The 18,014-nt window shown below is 43.0% G+C and overlaps 1 protein-coding gene across 2 annotated transcripts in view; it reads right to left on the reverse strand.

Moving 5' to 3' along the window:
* The window catches only part of MON2 (MON2 homolog, regulator of endosome-to-Golgi trafficking), a 1,155,350-nt gene that overhangs the window by 541,282 nt on the left and 596,054 nt on the right, over window positions 1-18,014 (reverse strand). The window lies entirely within an intron of this gene.

An 18,014-nucleotide genomic window follows, 5' to 3' on the forward strand; every position in this document is an offset into this window, starting at 1 on the left:
TTGCTGATCAACACCGAGCAAAGGCCCCCAACTACTAAGTGGGAGACAGTCTGGCTGGCGTCTAAACACGTTTCCATTAAAGGAACCCGAACTTTCTGTCCAAGATACCTGGGTCCATTCACCGTCACATCCGTGATAAATCCTGTGGCGGTCAGACTAGCTCTGCCATCAAACATGCAAATTCATCCTGTGTTCCACATGTCTCTCCTTAAACCTGTTCAACCTGGGACCCGGGTAGCAACGCCACCGCAGCCAGTAGTAGTCGCTGGGGAGCCAGAATTCGAAGTCAAGGACATCCTGGATTCGAAGTACGTCAGATCCAAATTATACTACTTAGACTGGAAGGGGTATGGTCCACAAGAGAGGACATGGGAGCCTTGTGAGTACATCCATGCACCTCGCTTGCTTAGACGATTTCATCAAAACCATCCAAACAAACCAGGACCAGACAGAAGAGCCACCTTGAGAGGGACCTTGGGGGGAGTGCCGTCATGATTCCTGCCCCTCATGTCTCCAGCCCTCTAAGATGTCAGGCTGGAGCCAGGCCACGATCACCTACATGGCCCTCAAGGGCCTCTCCATCCCTCCAAAGACCGACTTGGAGTCAGACTTGGCGCTTGTGGCACCAGACTCACTCACTCCCATAGGATAACATTGGGGATTGGACTTGTAGTGTATTGATGGGGACAAGATGGATGCCCCCACATATTTCGGTTCCCAGAACTGCATGTGCAGTCTAGTCTTTTGGGTGTGGTTCAGCCCAGAGACACCTGGGATAGACAGAGACTATTTAAGCCACGCCCAGGCTGAGGAACATGCTTTGTGTTTTCTGCACCTGCAGCGTGACTCACCGTGTTCAGATCGGTCTCCAGTAGGCCTGCATCTTTCTTCTGCGCTCAGCTCCTGCAAGAACACCGTTAGGAACAGCCTTACCTTGCAGCGCTTCTGCCCATCATTCATCGCTTCTTCTGTTCTGCGGGCATCTTCAGCGGTGTCATTCCCTTCCCGGCACGCCGCTTCCTAAGGAAAAGGGAAAAGAACATAAAAAGGCATTAGTAAGCATTCAGCAAATCTTCGCTTATTTTTAAAGACTGTATGAGCTTCAAACGCTTACCTGAATCCTAGCCGCTCTGGGGGAACTCTGTCTCCGGAACTTCTCATCCATCTGCAAGAGGGAAAAGACACTCCAGGTTAGCATGGAAACATCTAGAGGTGCCGCATACCGTGCTTACGCACCGCATTTCTCCTTCATAACTGGCATCCACGCTGAAAACGTTGCAGCACCTAATAGACACAGAAAAAGAACTCAGTTCAATACAAATATGAAAGGGTCGCATCGCACTCTCACTCACCTTAAGCGCTACTCATCTCAGCAGCACGTCACCATCCCTGGACGCCGGACATCATCTAAGGAAGGAAAGGAACGAAGTTAGAGAACTATTCAAAAGACTCATTATACTTACCTGTCAGACTCTTGCCAGTGAAGTAACTAGGCAGCAACGAGCCCGCATCAATCAACGCGCCCCTGCGCTGAAAGCAGGACAGAGAGCGCACTTTCCAAGAAAACAAGGTGAGCTGTGGATCAAAGGGAATGGTTGGAAGCCGGGGAAGGAGGAGTTCAGGCACACAGAGACAAAAGGAAGTTAAACTGTACCAATCCTGTGTTTTAGGCCCAGTCTCCAGTCGAGTTGACTCCAGGGAAGGGTTTGAGGTCGTAAGAGGTCAGAACAGGCTGAGTGACGTCCCCGTGGATGCCAGGTGAGCGTTACAGTTAACACTATTTCTGTATTCACTTGGCAATCTGTAGCACCTCATGTTGTTTTCCCAGTGCTGTGTTTATTAGTTTGGACTTCGTCTTCGTCTTATCTGCCACCGGGATTGGTGTGCCTTTAACTGAAGCAGTTGTCATTATTCCTGTCCCTTTTCCCCCCGGCAACACTCTTTACATCCTCTGTGTTCTAAGTCGCCGACCAGGCGAACAGAAAGAAGTCCCTAGTTGCTATGAGAATTTCTGGACGCTCCAACTTAAACAATAAGGATTCCAGCATCACAGAGTTTGCTTTTGTCTCACGCTGAATGGACTTGTATAGTGATACTAGGATACAAAGAACTTGATTTGTTTCTGTCAGTCGGTTGTCCTGCACTCTCTAGGGTGTTCCTCCATTTTCCGCATCATTGCTGATAGGCGCCTGGGAGGTAGTGGGGTCAGTGAAGGTGATGGAGAGAAGATTACTCCTAATGAAGTTGTTAAACTTCAGACTTCCCCGCCGGCATCCTTGCAGAATACAACTTCTTTACAGGCTCCTCTATGGTCCCGGTACAAGCTACCATGGCGTCTGTACAAACGTCGACGCACTCCAGGTCACCTGACACGCCTTGTACGTGGAAAACGCACATCAAGCCACGCCCCTCTTACAACTATAAAACCACCGTCTTCCAAGGGGCTCGTTGCTGCTAATTAGCGTTACCAGCTACACGCGGTTTCATCTGTTTCCTCTTCGTGTCTACCTACACGAATCCTTATCTGAACTCCTGGTTTTGACCCTTTGCCTGAAATTTGGATTGCTTCGTCTCCTCCCTTAACCTTGTTGTGATCGTCTGGTTGTTGGACTCGGAACGCTACTGGATACGGCTCTCTTCTGTGTCTTGCGGTTCTTCCCTGGATGCCGCACTGCACATCCATTTGCTGTCTACATGCGGGTTATCTCCACAACTACTCAACTATATTCGTGTACTCTGGAACATATATATTGTCTTTCATGGACATTGTCTTCTGTTGGATTCTGGGACATCGAGTGACTTTTCTGTGAGATTACTCTTCAGTGCATGAACTTTTTCCTGAATTGCACCAACCCGGCCCTAGTGCGTCCCTTGTGCCGTTCGGGGTTACTTACCTCTACTAACTTCCCTGTTTGTTATTTTCTCCTGTCGTTGTCTTCAGAATCCTGGACTCCTTTTACAATCCTGGACTTCTCTTACTCCATTTATCTTTACTCAGGTCAGTTGTTATCAATTCTCTAGCTAAACTGGGAACCTATACTGATTTAGATCAATTCCACTCATTTGTGTTATTCTTTGTAGATTATCCTGGGGAAACGCAACTCCACTCCAATATCTATATAGGTAGTTGTCCAATCATTTTAACTGTTCTAATCACTTGTTTAACATCAACACATCAACACTGTAATATCTTGCTATTCTTTTGCAGCATTGGTATTGGCGGTGTGTGTTCTCCCCGCTCTTTTACTCAATTGACACCTCTGTCTGTTCTATCTGAAACAGCAGAGAGGTACATTGTGGAAAAGAGCCCCTCTTTGAGGAAGCCTGAGTCTTGTACTCAGGGGAGCTGGGATGGAAGGCTGAATTCGGAATTCTATACTACCAACACCTCCAAGGTCGTGTTCTTCGCATCTTCGGCCTATTCGGAGTGGTGAGTAACAAAAGTTCAGCAGTTACTCCGTCAATGACATTCAAAAGGCAGGACCCAGGGACACTGACACGAGGAAGTACAGAGGAGTAATGATGATTTCTAAGACCGAGTATCAAACGCAGCAGTCTAGTTGTTGGGAAAGAAGCAATTAGGACTGGAAGTTTAAAAAGAAGCCAAACTCAGCTGTCAGGGGTGAACGGAAGAATGAGAAACAGAGAAAGTTGAAGACAGGGGTTTGCTTGGCGGTCCGCAACTGAAAATCACGCGGCCGCAGACAGCAAAGAGACCAACCAGACTTCAGAGAGAAGAGTAGGAGGTGCCAGCAGTTCACTGCGAGGAAGGGAAATGTGCACTGAAGAAACAGGAACAGTAGCAAGGCTGCACTTAACCAGGTGCACACCGAGCCAATACAGCAAAGCAGTCGATGGTGAAGCAGTGCCAAAGGCAACCAGTAAGCCCAGAGAAAGTAAAAGGGTTGCCGGTGCACCAATGCCATAACTTGGAAACAAATTGAAAGAAAGATAATGAAAGCAAGGGGTAGATTGTGAGTAGTGAGGAAGTCGGACTGATACAATAAATGATACCGCCTAAAAGCCATTAGTGAGTGTACGTATTTGTTAAACAAACTAAGTGTATCAATAAAATCCTACCTGAAAAAGCAGGCATTTGAGTAGAAAAGTGCTGGCAGGAGAGTAAACCGGGTGAAGGCAAGTTAAGTGTTTCATTTATACAAAGTCCTGGCAGGAGAGTACACCAGGCAAAGATAAGTGGGTGTGAAATATTGTGTGAACTGTTGAAAGGATAGTAAGATATATGAACTGTAAAGTAGTAGTAGAGGAAGTTAAAGAAAGATAACGTGGTGAAATGTGAACTATGAACAAAGTGCTTAAAAGAAAGGAAAGGTCCTTGGGAAGAAAGGTACCTTTGGGACTGGAACAAAAGAGAAACCTTGGAAACAGGAGCCACTTTCACAAACAATGTGAATGCAATGAGGGGAAGAGAGAAATCCTCTTGGAAACTTGGTGATTCTTTTTGGAACCGGTTGTTTTAGGTGAAGAACTTAGAGAAGGAAGTTCTTCCTAGAACCGTGGATTTTGTCAAGAAACCCCTTTGTTTGATTTTGAACTTGTGTTGAACTTTGAACTTTTTGAACACTTTAAGAAGAGAAGAAACAGTACCTTTTACACCTTAGATTTATTTTAGAGTGCGAGGGCCAGAATAAGATTACAGACACAGGACTTACTTTTATTTGGACATCTTGACATATACAGACTCCTTAGTTTTTTGTTGAGGTAGGGAAATCCCTAATAGATTGGGGATAGTAAGGCATTTTCCAACCCCTTTTTCATTTAAATCAAGGTTTATAGCCACAAACATGTCTCCTCTGTGTCCCTCTCTCATTCCTGGCTCCTCACATTGGTGTGACCATGGGGTTCCCATGGTGGGCTAGGAGCCCACGATTGAATGCAGACACCAAGCACAGGGTGGCAAGAGTCCTCCGCTCCGCCTGTGTGAGCGGAGCCTGATGAGGGAGACAGTATGAGAACCAGAGACGCAGAGAGACAGGAGAGACCAGAGAGCGAGACCAAAGTAGATGCCCTGACGAAATGCCAAACCCGGGCAACCAGCCCAATGCTGCAGAAGGTAGGAGGGTGGTCGAGGGAAGGGTGAGGCAACTGGAAACAAGTGTAGTAACTGAATTTGGGTTATGGGTGCCCGAGAAACCCAAAGTGTGAATATTGTCGAGGGCTACAAGTGTTAAGTGTAAGAAATCAAGATCTGGAGGACACTATAAGAGACACTGGGAAAGTAGTTAATGGAATCTGGAGGATTCAACATATTACAGAGGAAGCTTGAGAAAAGCATACAAGAAATTGGGCAAAGGATATGAGAAGGATTCCTATGTGTAAAGATGTTAGGACTTTAAATGAATACCACGAATTACAGACTCACTTGATGAGTGTGCGAGGAGGATTAAGGAACTTTCTTTATTGACCTTAAACAAAAACCTCTCTTTTTCACTGGGACTAAGAACTCTACCCCGAGATGAAGCCCACTGCGTTCAGCATAGGGAAGTCTTAACCAGAAGCACAGTTCTCTGGTCTTTAGGTTCTTTTTCTATAGTGGTGGGGCCAGATAGAATTAGGTTTTGGATGAAGGACATCATTTTGGTTTTTGTGACTGACTAGCACCCATAGTTTCGTTCCTTAGTCAGGCACAAACCATTAGCGATAGGGATAGATGGGCCTTTTTCAAATGATTTAATAAAGTGCCATTTAAAAAATGTACTCGGTGTGCAGTGACTCCTCCTGGTTCGCCATAATGTGCGTTTACAAAATAGGGCTCACAATATGCAAATCAGCCGTGGGTCTCCTTCAAAGCGAGCCATCCAACATGAACGAATAGCCAGCCACAACGCCTCCTCTGCAATGGAACAAACACTTCCCAATACATTTCATAAATGAAAGATGCCTTGGTTTTTGGGTAAGAGCTGATCTGTTTTTGTAACAAACTGATTTATATTGTTTAACTGTTTGAGTAAATAAAAAACTCAGATATTTGAGTGCCAAGGATATAAAATTATGAAATTGAAACAAAGGGAAAAATGAACAGGTATATTCATGTATCTGTACAAAAAGAAATGCTCCAACAATTGAAACACCCATCTATAAAGATACTGCACGTGTTGTCCATGGAAACTATACAAATATTGCCAAATGCAAATGACATTGGGAAATCAGTTCTTCTATTATCCTTTTAATAGGATGAGCCTTTTAAAATATAATCCAAGTCAGGGTTTTTCCTGTGCTTTACTGTTGTGCTGACAAGACCATCTTCCACCCACGTGCCACCCACCCAAAGAATCATTGCTGATTCTCTTGTATACAAATCTGTAAATTGTCATAATCAAAAAGAAGTCTCTTTCGAGCATAGCCGGTGCAAGCAGTGGGCCAACTAGGTTGCTGCCTAGAATGTCAGCCTACAAGGGCAAGGGGAAACAATTGAGATTTTCCCCTTCTGCTGTCATGAAATACAAAAAAGGATGCAAGAAAATCAGAGGTCCAGTGGCTGTAGAAAGCCATTCCTCAAATAGGGGGTGCCCTCTTGCAAACGACAGTGCAGCAGGTGCTCTTTCCCATTCAACTCAGCAGTAAAAGCAGTGCTACTTCCTGTTGACAGTTTTGGACTGTAGCACGAACAGGTCTGAGGAAATCAAGGCCTGGCAGGATCCAACCTTGATGGAACAGCAAGGACAGAACCAGGCCGCACATCCCAGGTAGGTAAAGGGTCCAATAGCTTCCTGAATTTAGAACACCTGGAGTCCGTTTGTTGGCCAACCAAGCAAAAGTAGAAACGTCTGAAGTATCCTGAATGATCCACAGGAGATGGGTAAATTGTTTTCTGCAAATGTATTTATTATCAAAGGAGGCCCTGCTGTTCAGAATGTTTCTCTCTCATCACTTGAGCACTCACAGAACCTTTATTTATAACTCTGAGCATGGAAGGTTGCCTGGAAGACCTGACAACATGTTATGATGCCAGCTACTAAGAACCTGGCAACCACTAACATTAGAAAGGTGGTTCCTGCCATTACATGTTCACAAATGTTGGTAAACAGTAACAATAACAAATGTATGTCTACAGTATGTTTTGATGTACAATGAATACAACTATATAACTGCAATTATCAAACATCCTTATACATACACAATATACATTTATTTACAAAGAAATACTACAACAGATATAACACACCTCCCCCCCATACACTGGTAAAAGTAACTTTAATAATGTCATTGCATTACCTGATTCTTAGGTCTCAACGCAACCTTGCATTAGTTCCAAACGTGACCATCCCCTAGCATAACCGCATTGTCTAATACTTTGTGCACCTTTAACGACCCATAAAATGTGCGCTCTCCCTTTCCACACCAGTTGGTTTTCTCACCAGCACTTGATCCCCAGCGTTTAGCCTAGTAAGTCTTGCATGGAATTTATTGTCATGAGATCTTTTCATTACATAATGTTTATGTTTGATCCGTTCTTTTAATCCTTTCTCATCCCATTCCACAAAGTAAATTCTTCCTAGCCATGGGGAACAAACCACATTAGCAGATTTCCTCTTTCGTAAAACTTTGAATGGAACAAGACCAGGAGGTGCAAACCCATATTCTGTTTGAATTGATCACCATGCAAATTGTTTGCATGAGAGTTTGGTTGAATCTTTCAACTATTTCATTCGTGTTGCAGTGCTCGTGGACGTTTCCTCGTTTCCCTTCGAGAGAACTGCAAGAGCCACTGAATGTTCCGAAGCTGCCGGTTGGGCAGAGAGGCAACAGCTCTGTTTGCTCCGGCCACCTCGAGCCCTCCGCTCCTTTACTAATAAAAATACTTGTAAATCCTTCTTTGCGGTCCTTCTTTACCCCCACAAGTGGCAAGGAGGATAGGATCATAAAGCATGCCTGGCGGTGGAAGCTGAGGTATGTTTTCACACGTTCAAACACATTAGGCGTGCAGAGAAACACTGCCACTTCATCAGCAGTCAAAACTGAAGGAAAATGTAACCCTGTGAGAGCCATGTAAACAGCTGCAGCATCTTTAGGTCCATAAGGAGCATGTTTGGAGGGAGAGAGTGGCAGAAGTAAATATGGAAGCAGCCTGTGGGCATTTTACTTGTGATTAAATAAGACAAAGGCACTTAAGGAGAAGCAAACTAAATATATACAGGAAAATAAAGGATTTGATGAGTGAAAACGAAAAAAAGAAAGAATACATTTGCATAAGATAGAGGAGAACAGAGTATACATGAGAAGACATTTCAATATGTCTGTACAACCGCCTGTTCCATATTTACAGTCTCCGGGAAATTCCAGCATGGCATGGGAATTGTGGAGGAAACTGTTTAAGGCCTACTTAGATTTCCAGGACGGTGAGAAGTTGAGAGCCTCAAAGAAATTGTCATTGTTGAAGACTGCAATAGGAGTGGAAGGAGTGAGGCTAATGAAACATCTATCTCAAGGTGGGGACGAAGAAGATAAAGATCTATTTCCTATATGGATGTCAAGATTAGAGGAACGATTTGCAGAGAAAACTAGTCTAGTTCTTGAAAGGTTCAATTTCTATTCAAGACAACAGATGCCAGGAGAAGGCATTGATGACTATGCGGGAGCTTTTTTTTTTTATTTGTATTTGTTTTACATGAAATCTTTACAAAAATTCAACATATAAAAGAATAAAAGAGAAGTCAATTGCATTCCCATAAAATTACAATCTTTTTGTACATTTTTGACCCATCGTGAGATTACATTATATTTGCTACAAACATTTTTACTATCGTCATTTCCATGTGCATTACTTAACTATAAAATTTAACCAATTCAGTTTCAATGTTTTTTAATAAACGGACAAGAGCAAAAATCAACGGCTTATATCTCCCTGTCATCAATCTGTTCCATAGGTATTCGATGTCATCTTCGAGATCCACATTTACAAATTTTATTAATGCCATGGTTCTAGTCGTTTTGAAATGTGTGCATTCCAGCACCAAATGTTTTAAAGTCTCCCAAGGTTCCAAGCATCCCGGAAAACGACGTTTTGTCTCCAATATTTTATCGATGCCGTTTCCCCATTGCTTGATCCTTTCCCTGGTTAATAATAAATTCATTTTGCACCGCATGTAATATATGTGAGTCCAATTACATGGGAACATCGCTATATATGAACCACTGAGAGCCCTTTTGTATAAATATTTTGCATATTCAAAGTAACTAGGATATCTTGCAATGGCCTCCAATGAACAAATCCAATCTTTTTCATTTTATTTTTTACATAGACCGGTCTGAATCTTAGATCACCCAACGTGACTTCCAGACGTTAAGTAAATACAGCATTCTCTTATGAAGCAAGGTAATCAAATTGATACTCCTGCTTGCAATAGTTGTTTGAGAATCTTGATATGAATAAGATAAGAATTCTTAGGTGGATCAAGCATCCTTGCATAGTTCAAGAGCGCACGCCACTCTGCTCTACATGAAAGTTATATTAGGCAAAACTCATGACAAATTATGCAGTTAGGTACTGCTAAGGGAGGACGGAGGGCTGCTTTCATTAGATGACCTTGCAGTATATCCAATTGCTTTCCAAGATTATATAAGCTTATGTCTAATGTATAAAGAATAACAGATTCAACTTTTAAATAAAGAAATTCCAGCAGTGGGTGCAATGAAAATGCACAATATTTTTAAAATATAACCTTCATCTGGCTTAGAAGAGGTCTAGTTTTAAGGTTAAGTCTTTCTATCCAGATTTTAATAGACATTGCATCAGAGACATAATGACCAAGAGAAGTGCTTTCAGTTGATGGCGATATATACACCTCATTCAGTTTCCATCTATAATTTGTTTATTTTTTCCTGGCTTGAAAACCATCATAGTTGTTTTGGTCGTGTTTGGTTTTAAATTATGCATATAGGCAAACTTTTGAAATAACTTTCGTTTAAAGCCCAGATGAAGTACGGTCAAACAATATAATGCAATCAGCAAAAGCAAGCCAGTGTAACTTAAAAGTCCCAAGTCTTATCTCAAATACCCTCATACCAGTGCATATTTTCTCAAGGTCACAAATATAAATTGAATAGTAAAGCGGCCAAATTGCAACCTTGATTCAGACCAAGCTGCGTTCTAACTGCTTTTGATAATGCACCTTCTAATGTGAGTTATCTTGTATGAGGTATTCATATGAAGTTGGATTAGCCAATAAATCAGTGTATATGGTATGCCAAGAGATGCAAGCTTTGACCATAGCAGTTCACGCACTACTGTATCAAAGGCGTTAGTTAGATCTATAGAAGCCATGTATACCGGAGTAGCGCCTTTAGATTTAGATCCTGCTAACATATGGGCTATGGTAATACCATTAAGGGTAGTGCTCATCCCCTTTCTGAAACCAATTTGACACTTTGAATATATTTCATATGAATCAATATACTTTTCAATTTCATAAAGCATTAGTAGTGCAAAAATCTTAGAAGTATCCATCAAAGATATAGGTCTATAGTTGTCAGGACTTCTTGGATCACCCTTTTTCAATATAGGAACAATTAGCGATGTGACCCAGGAAATCTTCTTTGTTTTAAATATGACATCAAATTTTATTTTCAATAGCCCTGCCCAAAGCATCGGGTTTACCTTGTACACACAGGGAGGGATGCCATCCGGACCCGCTGCCTTTGAGAACGATAGCTTGTCTGCTATCGACCAATTCAAAGGTTTCAGCTACTGGCTGCTTGGTAACTGAGAATTATAATTCACAAAGCGTTCTGGAAGAAGGAAATTAAGTCTAATATATTCTTTGCATTCTTCTGCCGGAATGATGTTTACAGACTCATCGATTACACATAAAGAAGGTTGTCTGATCACTGCCCAAATACGTCATGTGTCATGTCTGCAGATTGATCTGATTAATTCTTGATTTTCTGTGTTATATAACTCAACCTTAAAATGACTCATTTTGTTCTTATATTGCTGTAATATATGTTTCTTTCTGGACTGATATTGAGTGCCGCCAGAACCGTCATGTTTGAATTTTCTCAGATTCTTATTCTTCTCAAGTTTCAGTATCACAATCTCATAGTTAAATTTATGGTTAGTTCGCCCATGCGATGGTCTCCGACTTGCTATGAGGTCTGCTAGGACTTCCTTTATAATGTTAGATACCCACGCCTCTTTTTCATATAGGTTTGATCGGTTCTTTTCGGGAAGTTGCAATAGTTTCTCAACTGGGTGATTCAATGATGATACCCACATTAATTTCTATTGGTGCGTGATCACTATGTAAGATCCTGTCGACAATAACTGGCTTTGTTATATTCGCCATAGTTTTTGAAATACAGAAGAAAACAATTGTCGAAAACAGTGATCCACGCAACCATGTGGGTTTGCAGGGAACATCTGTACCATCAACAAAACACAACCCCCAGTTTTCTACAAACGCCACCCATTTCCTTTCTCTTGTTCTAGCCAATTTGGAGGCTTCACACTGTTTTGCCTCACCTCCTGCAGAATTCACTAAATAATATGAATGAAAATCAGCCCCCAGGATTATTTACGAGCAGAGATCAAGCACCACTTCTTTTTCAAGGCAGCAATCGATGTCATCGAACATATCCTCGATGTCAGTATTTAAGGGATTCCAATACAAAGTCACAAGTAAAACTGTTTGGTTATGAAATGCATTCACCTTAAGTGCTACAGCAAATACATGATCCAATGTATGAATTAATTTCAAATCACATTTGAGAGAATTATTAATCACAATTGCTAGGCCGCCTGCAGGCCTCCCCTCATTGCCCTTAGATGCAAAAGAACAATATGTGCAATAACCTTGTAACAACAAATCATCCAATTTCATAGTTTCCTGAAGGAAGATTATATTAGGAGTTTGATCAGGAGTCAGGGAAGCCAACCACTCAAAGATGTTGCGAAAGCCACAAGAATTCCATCAGTAAATCACCAGTTTATTGTTCACATCCTGCTAGTGTACATCATTATTTTGTTGTTGAAGATTGTATGCAACATTGGCTCTATCCAGGCAAGCTCTTTTATTCGCTGCCATTGAGAGCAAATGTGAGATGCATCATTTTTCATTATTCCTATCGCCATTTCCTTGATTGGTGGACTCCACTCCCTCCTTATTACTGGGGAGCCGGAAGTGTACGAATTCCTGTGCTACTACTTCGTTATTGAATGTATGCAGCCTGAATCCTAGCTCTAGCAATTCCGATCTAAACGATCAGATGAATTTCAGCACGCTGGCCGAGGACACGTTACATATCATTCTATAGTTATTCAACCCATCTAGGGAAATATTGACAAAGTCAGTCGTTGTTAGCATTTTAAGTTGAGGAATTCGTGCCATAAGATCCAACAGGAATTTCCTATTGATCCTTGCCACTTGTAATGATTGTGCATTACCTTCCAAACCCATTATATTAAGACCATCCCCCTTGTGTGCATTATTCTTCAACTGATCCTTAGCCAGTCCCTGCTCATCTTTACTAATAAGATTTTGGACCTCTAGTCTTGTCTCATCAACCAAGGTGTTCGTACCCGGAATGGTCCCTGCACACCCAATGGTCCTCACTAGTTGCAGTAATACCCCCCGAGATTCTAAATATCCCGGTTCAGATCCTGTGGACTTATTTTGTAAGTTCAGCTCATTACTTATTAATTCAGGGGTGATAAATCCTGTTTGCAATGCCTGCTTAAACAATTCCACCAGACCAGATTGCAGACTGTTTCCATTGCTGTTTATTCCTTGAGATGACCAGCTCCCGTGCAATTCAGCACGTACTTGAGTGCAAGTTTGGTGATCCATTTGACTCATCACATCAGTGCACTTCCCCCCCCCCTATAGATAGAATCATGAGCCCATCCATACTACTTGACCCCAAACCCTGAGTTTGCCCTGGCCAGGTCCCACTGTGCCAAACCCTGGACCTCCCGTCTGCGGGAACAGACAATCAACTTTGATGTATATAAAGCACCAGTTTTTGCCAACCCTATAGATGAAATAGTGGGCCCATCCATAACCCTTACACCCTGCATTTGCCCAGACAAGGTCCCACTGATATCAGACCCTGGGCCACCCTTTCGCAGAGAGCGGGCAATCAACTTCAATGTAGGTAAGGTACAGGATTTACCTGATCCTGCCCCTATTATGTAATCCTGGCTAAAATAGGTGTGGATGTTCGTCTATTTCTTTTCCACTTCCAGCAGCAAGGAAGCCTGGGAGTTTATTTTTTTTTTTTTTCGACCTTCCCTTTTCTTTTGTCCTTGTACACATTGCTGCCTCCCAGAACCGCTTTGACCCTTGCATGAGCAGTTCGTTCTGGCTGCAGCAGAGCTGGACTTTCTTCGCTCAGTTGCTCAACATCAATAATATCCTCTTCATTGCTAGGAGTATGTGTGGTACTTTTACTAGGTCTATTGGATTCTAATTTATCACTCAATGCCATTTCTTGATTACATACAGACCGCTTTAGTTTATCGCTGGCCCAACCACGACCTCTGCGTTGTCCTTGTGGATAGCCTTGGAAGGTTTGTCCTTGTTTACTCCCCCAGTTGGAGCCTTGGCCCCGATTGTAGCTGGATCCACTGAGAATTTTGGCCCCTAAAACGGCGAAAATTACAGTTACCTCTCTGACCAGTAGGCTTGTTAGTGAGTTGACCTAAAGATTTGAGTGTCATACTCGTTCTAAGCGGTTTTAAGTGCGTCTTCCACAGCCTTACTGAAGAGCACGTTAGGTTCCACTGGCATATTTATCAGAGTGGTTTGCGTTTCTGGCCTAAAGCCCGACTGGCGCAGCCATGCATGCCTCTTTATAATAGTCCCCTCTGCAATGACTCTTCCGGCATTGTCCACTGCATCGAAATTTGATTTAAGGAGACGGTAGATACGGCCCTTCCATCTGCTGCCACCCGAGCTAGTTGTGATCTAAGTGGCTCTGGGGCAGATGAAAGTAAAGCAGAAATTTCTTCCCACTTATGGCAATTATAACTAGCCAAGAGGGTTGCGTTGTTAGCTATCCTGGTTTGACAGGCCGCAGAAGAGGCGACCTTTCTGCCCATGGCATAGATCTTTTTGCTTTCTCTATCCGGTGGAGCCTCGGAGGAAGCAAGGGGTGTGCCTGCTCTCTTTCTAGTTGTGGTGACAACTAAGGAGTCTGGTTTTAGTGGGCTTCTAATATATAAAGGGTCTGAGGGTGCAGCCTGAATAATTTCTCCACACGCGGGTTAATGGCCCGTGTGAGATTGAGTGCTTCTAAGGATGGCTGTATCCTGCGTTGCACTGATTTTAGCAGCGGGATAAACTGGCCCACTGTACTTTTGTCCCCCAGGATTTGTTCCGCAAAGTCTCTATCATGCACCTCCTGCGTGTCAATTTGGAAGTGTTCTGCCGCTTTGGCTAATACTTCATTGAGGAGGGGTTGATTATCCACAGGGGAATCGACAAATGGAGTGTCTTGATTAAAAGGGGAGTCTATGGAGTACATGTTAGCCTTTTGGTCTGCCTCTGGGTCCTCGTCATCCCCATAATACGGTTCATCTGTATCCTCCTCAGTAAATTGAGGGTCAGATGCCTCCACAAAGGATAGATCTTCTTGGTCTAATTCAGAGTCATATAAATCTATAAGCGTACTTTGTAAGGGAACATTAGAGCGAGACCTCTTAGAAGGGGGTTGAGTAGGTAAGGCAGAGGCTTGAGAGCCGGAAGGGGCTGTGGTGAGAGGAGTGGAGTGGGGTGGAAACTCTGAAAGTAATCTGGGTTTCCCTCATAAAAATTGGCCATAAAGGTAATTCTTCGCACTACTCTATCAATATCTTGAGAAGATCATTCCTTAGAACTTGGGATAATCATAGATTGAGGGGTAAGACCTAAGTCCTCACTAGTGGGAGGTATCACTTTAGGCCTAGAATCCTTAGGTTGAACCCTGTCGTGTGGTGATCTAGATCGGGATTGCCCAGAGGACCGGGATTCAGAGGTCCTTTCTCTGGGTGTAGAACATTTTCGAGTACTCGACTCATTTGTCGAATCTCGACTAGGGCTTGGTTGTGTGTGCTTATGTAGCACTGCCGCCGCCGGCTGTAGTCCCCACAACATGGCCGCCGGTCTGTCCTACAGGGTCAGGGGTCTGCGCTTGAGTAGCTGAAGCTACCCCGTCGCCCTCGCCGTCCGAAAGTACGGCGTTGCTGCCATCGCTAAAGGTTCCCTCTACCTCCATGGCCTCGAGTTGCCTGGTGTAGTGGGCACAGCGTTTCGTGGAGCGGTGCTTTAACGTCTTTGGCCTGAAGAGCCTGCACGCTCAACAAGACGTTTCAATGTGGTCTCTTGGAAGACACACATTACAAACTAAGTGTTTGTCCAACCATGGGAATTTTCGGTTACACTTGGGGCAACATTTAAACAGTGTATTTTCCATAATTATAGGTTATGGTAGCTGGGCGAACAAAGTGACAAGGCATAAATTAGTTTTCGAAAATTGATTAGCAGAGTTTGCCAATGAAATTATTTTTGATTAGCAAACAGGCTCAGTTGATTAGCAATTTTTTTTACTAATATTGTTAGTCACCAGAAGTTATTTGTACCCAAGACATGAAATGCGCAACAATACAGCAGTTTTGCGTACTGCCGAATTAAAACATTAGTGAGAGGAGTTAGGCCTTGCAAATTCTTTAAACTTCAACTAGACCTGCAGGTCGGGTAACTTAGTTTACCTCTTCAACCTAAGAGAAATGCACTCGACCCATAGCAACGGAGGACAACACATTTAAAAAGTGATTTCTTTAAACTGTCCCTACAAACCCACTTTATGTTTGGCACACTGCAGTAGATGTAGATGCACAGACTGGATGGAACTATTGATCACTATTTTGCATAAGCATCTAGTTTGCTTTATTTATTCATTATGTCAGAGGTAAGAAAGACTAAGCAGAGTGGATTGCGTAGCAGGGCGAGAACTGGGCAAACTAGGTAGAATATTGTAGTTTGTGGTCATCTCACTTTCAGGGTACCTGGTATAAAGCAACAGAGTGATAATACAGAATTTCAAGGAATATGGGCATGCTCACGGGTTGAGCACCAGTTGCAAGATGTATGTAACCTGCAGTCTACAGAACCAGGTTCGCCATCAAGAGAATTTGATCATGTACATTTTCAAACGTGTTCACTTGTCAACATGGTGCATCTTTCCCAACAAAATGAAATACAGTGGACATTATGAAATTTTGATACACTAACCTAAACATTACTGTAACACATGCAGATGATGCAGTGTGTTAAAGTATCAATACTGTAATTATGCATTATGCAACAATTTACATTTTACTAATGGAATTGCATGACTCGTTATAAAAATATAAAGTTGAGACATACTGGTCTTTGCCAGACAGGATATGGAAAGCTTAATAAAAGTATCATCCTGATTACTTCTGGTTTGCAATTATTTGAAAAAAGAAAACAATTCTTGCCTAGCACTCCACACATGCTTTTGGCACTTAAGAGTGGAGGAGATGATTACTGCTGCACTTTCTCTCCATTAGCAAATGAAGTGTACAGAGAAAAGAGGGTGAAGAGAGCACCGTGGGCAAGAAAGGAATGTAGGGCAAGCTGTGCGTTCATTGAAGAGGGCAACTTAAATAGCTAACCTTGCTACACAAGTGTCCATTTGATTAGCAAACCTACAGAATTGCATAGCAAATTGCTATGCGACAGTGCTTATTTTATGCCTTGAAGTATAGGAAGGGGCAAATATGCATTCTAAAATGGCCTCCCCCTTCTCTCCCTACTGTCTGGGCCGAGGCCCGGGGCGGCCTTCCAAGGCTGAATGGTCTGTCGCGGTGGTCTCCGACAGGAAGTTTTCTTTATTCACCGGCGTGGTGTTTCGGAGGTCGGTGAAAGGAGAGAGAGAAATACTATCGTTAATTGTGAAAAGTCAATGGCTTAGCGCCAAAAGGAACTCTGCTATACGGGTCCGTCTAGCATGGAGGAAAAAAACTTTGATGGACCTCGACGCGTGAGCGATCATCGTTACTGTGCACGTCAAACTAGGGATAGTATTACTGGTCACGCCTTGTCGACGTCCCTTTTCGATTTTTCGAAAACAACAACTGTAATACTCCGCAGCTTCCACTAGATGTCGGCCTATGCACATCATTGAGTGTTGTGTGATATCCCCTGCTTGTTTCATTTTTCAGTGTGTAAAGCCTAGAAAAAAGTACTGTATTTGTATACACTCCTGTCTATATTGAAGTATTGTGTGCTTCACTGTGTGAACTCGTTGTGGACTCCTGAGCCCACTCACACTAGACTGAGGATAGCCTTGACTGCTCTCCTCTGCTACCTTGTTTGGGTTTCGGCTAACCTCAGAGTTTCTCTGTTCACTATAACTAGGGTGGCCTCCTAAAATCTGTCCACCGTGTCAGATTCTAGAAATCCATCTCAACAGAGGGAAACAGGTGCTCTGCTGACCTACTGGTCCTTCCCCAGAGGCGTGTCCATTCCATGATTTCTGCAAGCCTCACTGGACAGAGTTTGGACAGAGTCTGCAAGCCTCACTGGACTAGACTCTGGCCTGGTCTTTTTTAGACCAGGCCAGAGTCTAGAAATCCATCTTAACAGTAGCCATTTGCAGTAATTGCAAATGTGTATGTGTAAATAGTGTTAAACGTGGTAGGAAAGCACCCACTGCCAACAGCCCATCCTGAACACATTGCATTTGAAACCCAAGCGCTACAAATGTTAGTAGGATGCAAAATATCCTAACACCACCTCCCTTTAGGGTTTTGTGTGGAGTTGCAAAAATACAAGAAATCCAGAAAGAGAGACAGCCTCTCAGCACTGATAAGTTTTATGGACTGATCACTATCCCCATACAAATTAGCACAAAGCAAGGGAATTAAAGCAGTGCTCCATAGAGGTCTATGGGAGGAAAGCAGGAAAAAAAGAAAATCTTTCCCAACACATCCTATGCACTTTAAAGTACAGTGTAGGTGATCCTTAGTGGCATCACCAACAGTTAATGTA

Source organism: Ambystoma mexicanum, chromosome 12 (genome assembly GCF_040938575.1).
Source record: "Ambystoma mexicanum isolate Mex_15411 chromosome 12, UKY_AmexF1_1, whole genome shotgun sequence".
NCBI lineage: Eukaryota > Metazoa > Chordata > Amphibia > Caudata > Ambystomatidae > Ambystoma > Ambystoma mexicanum.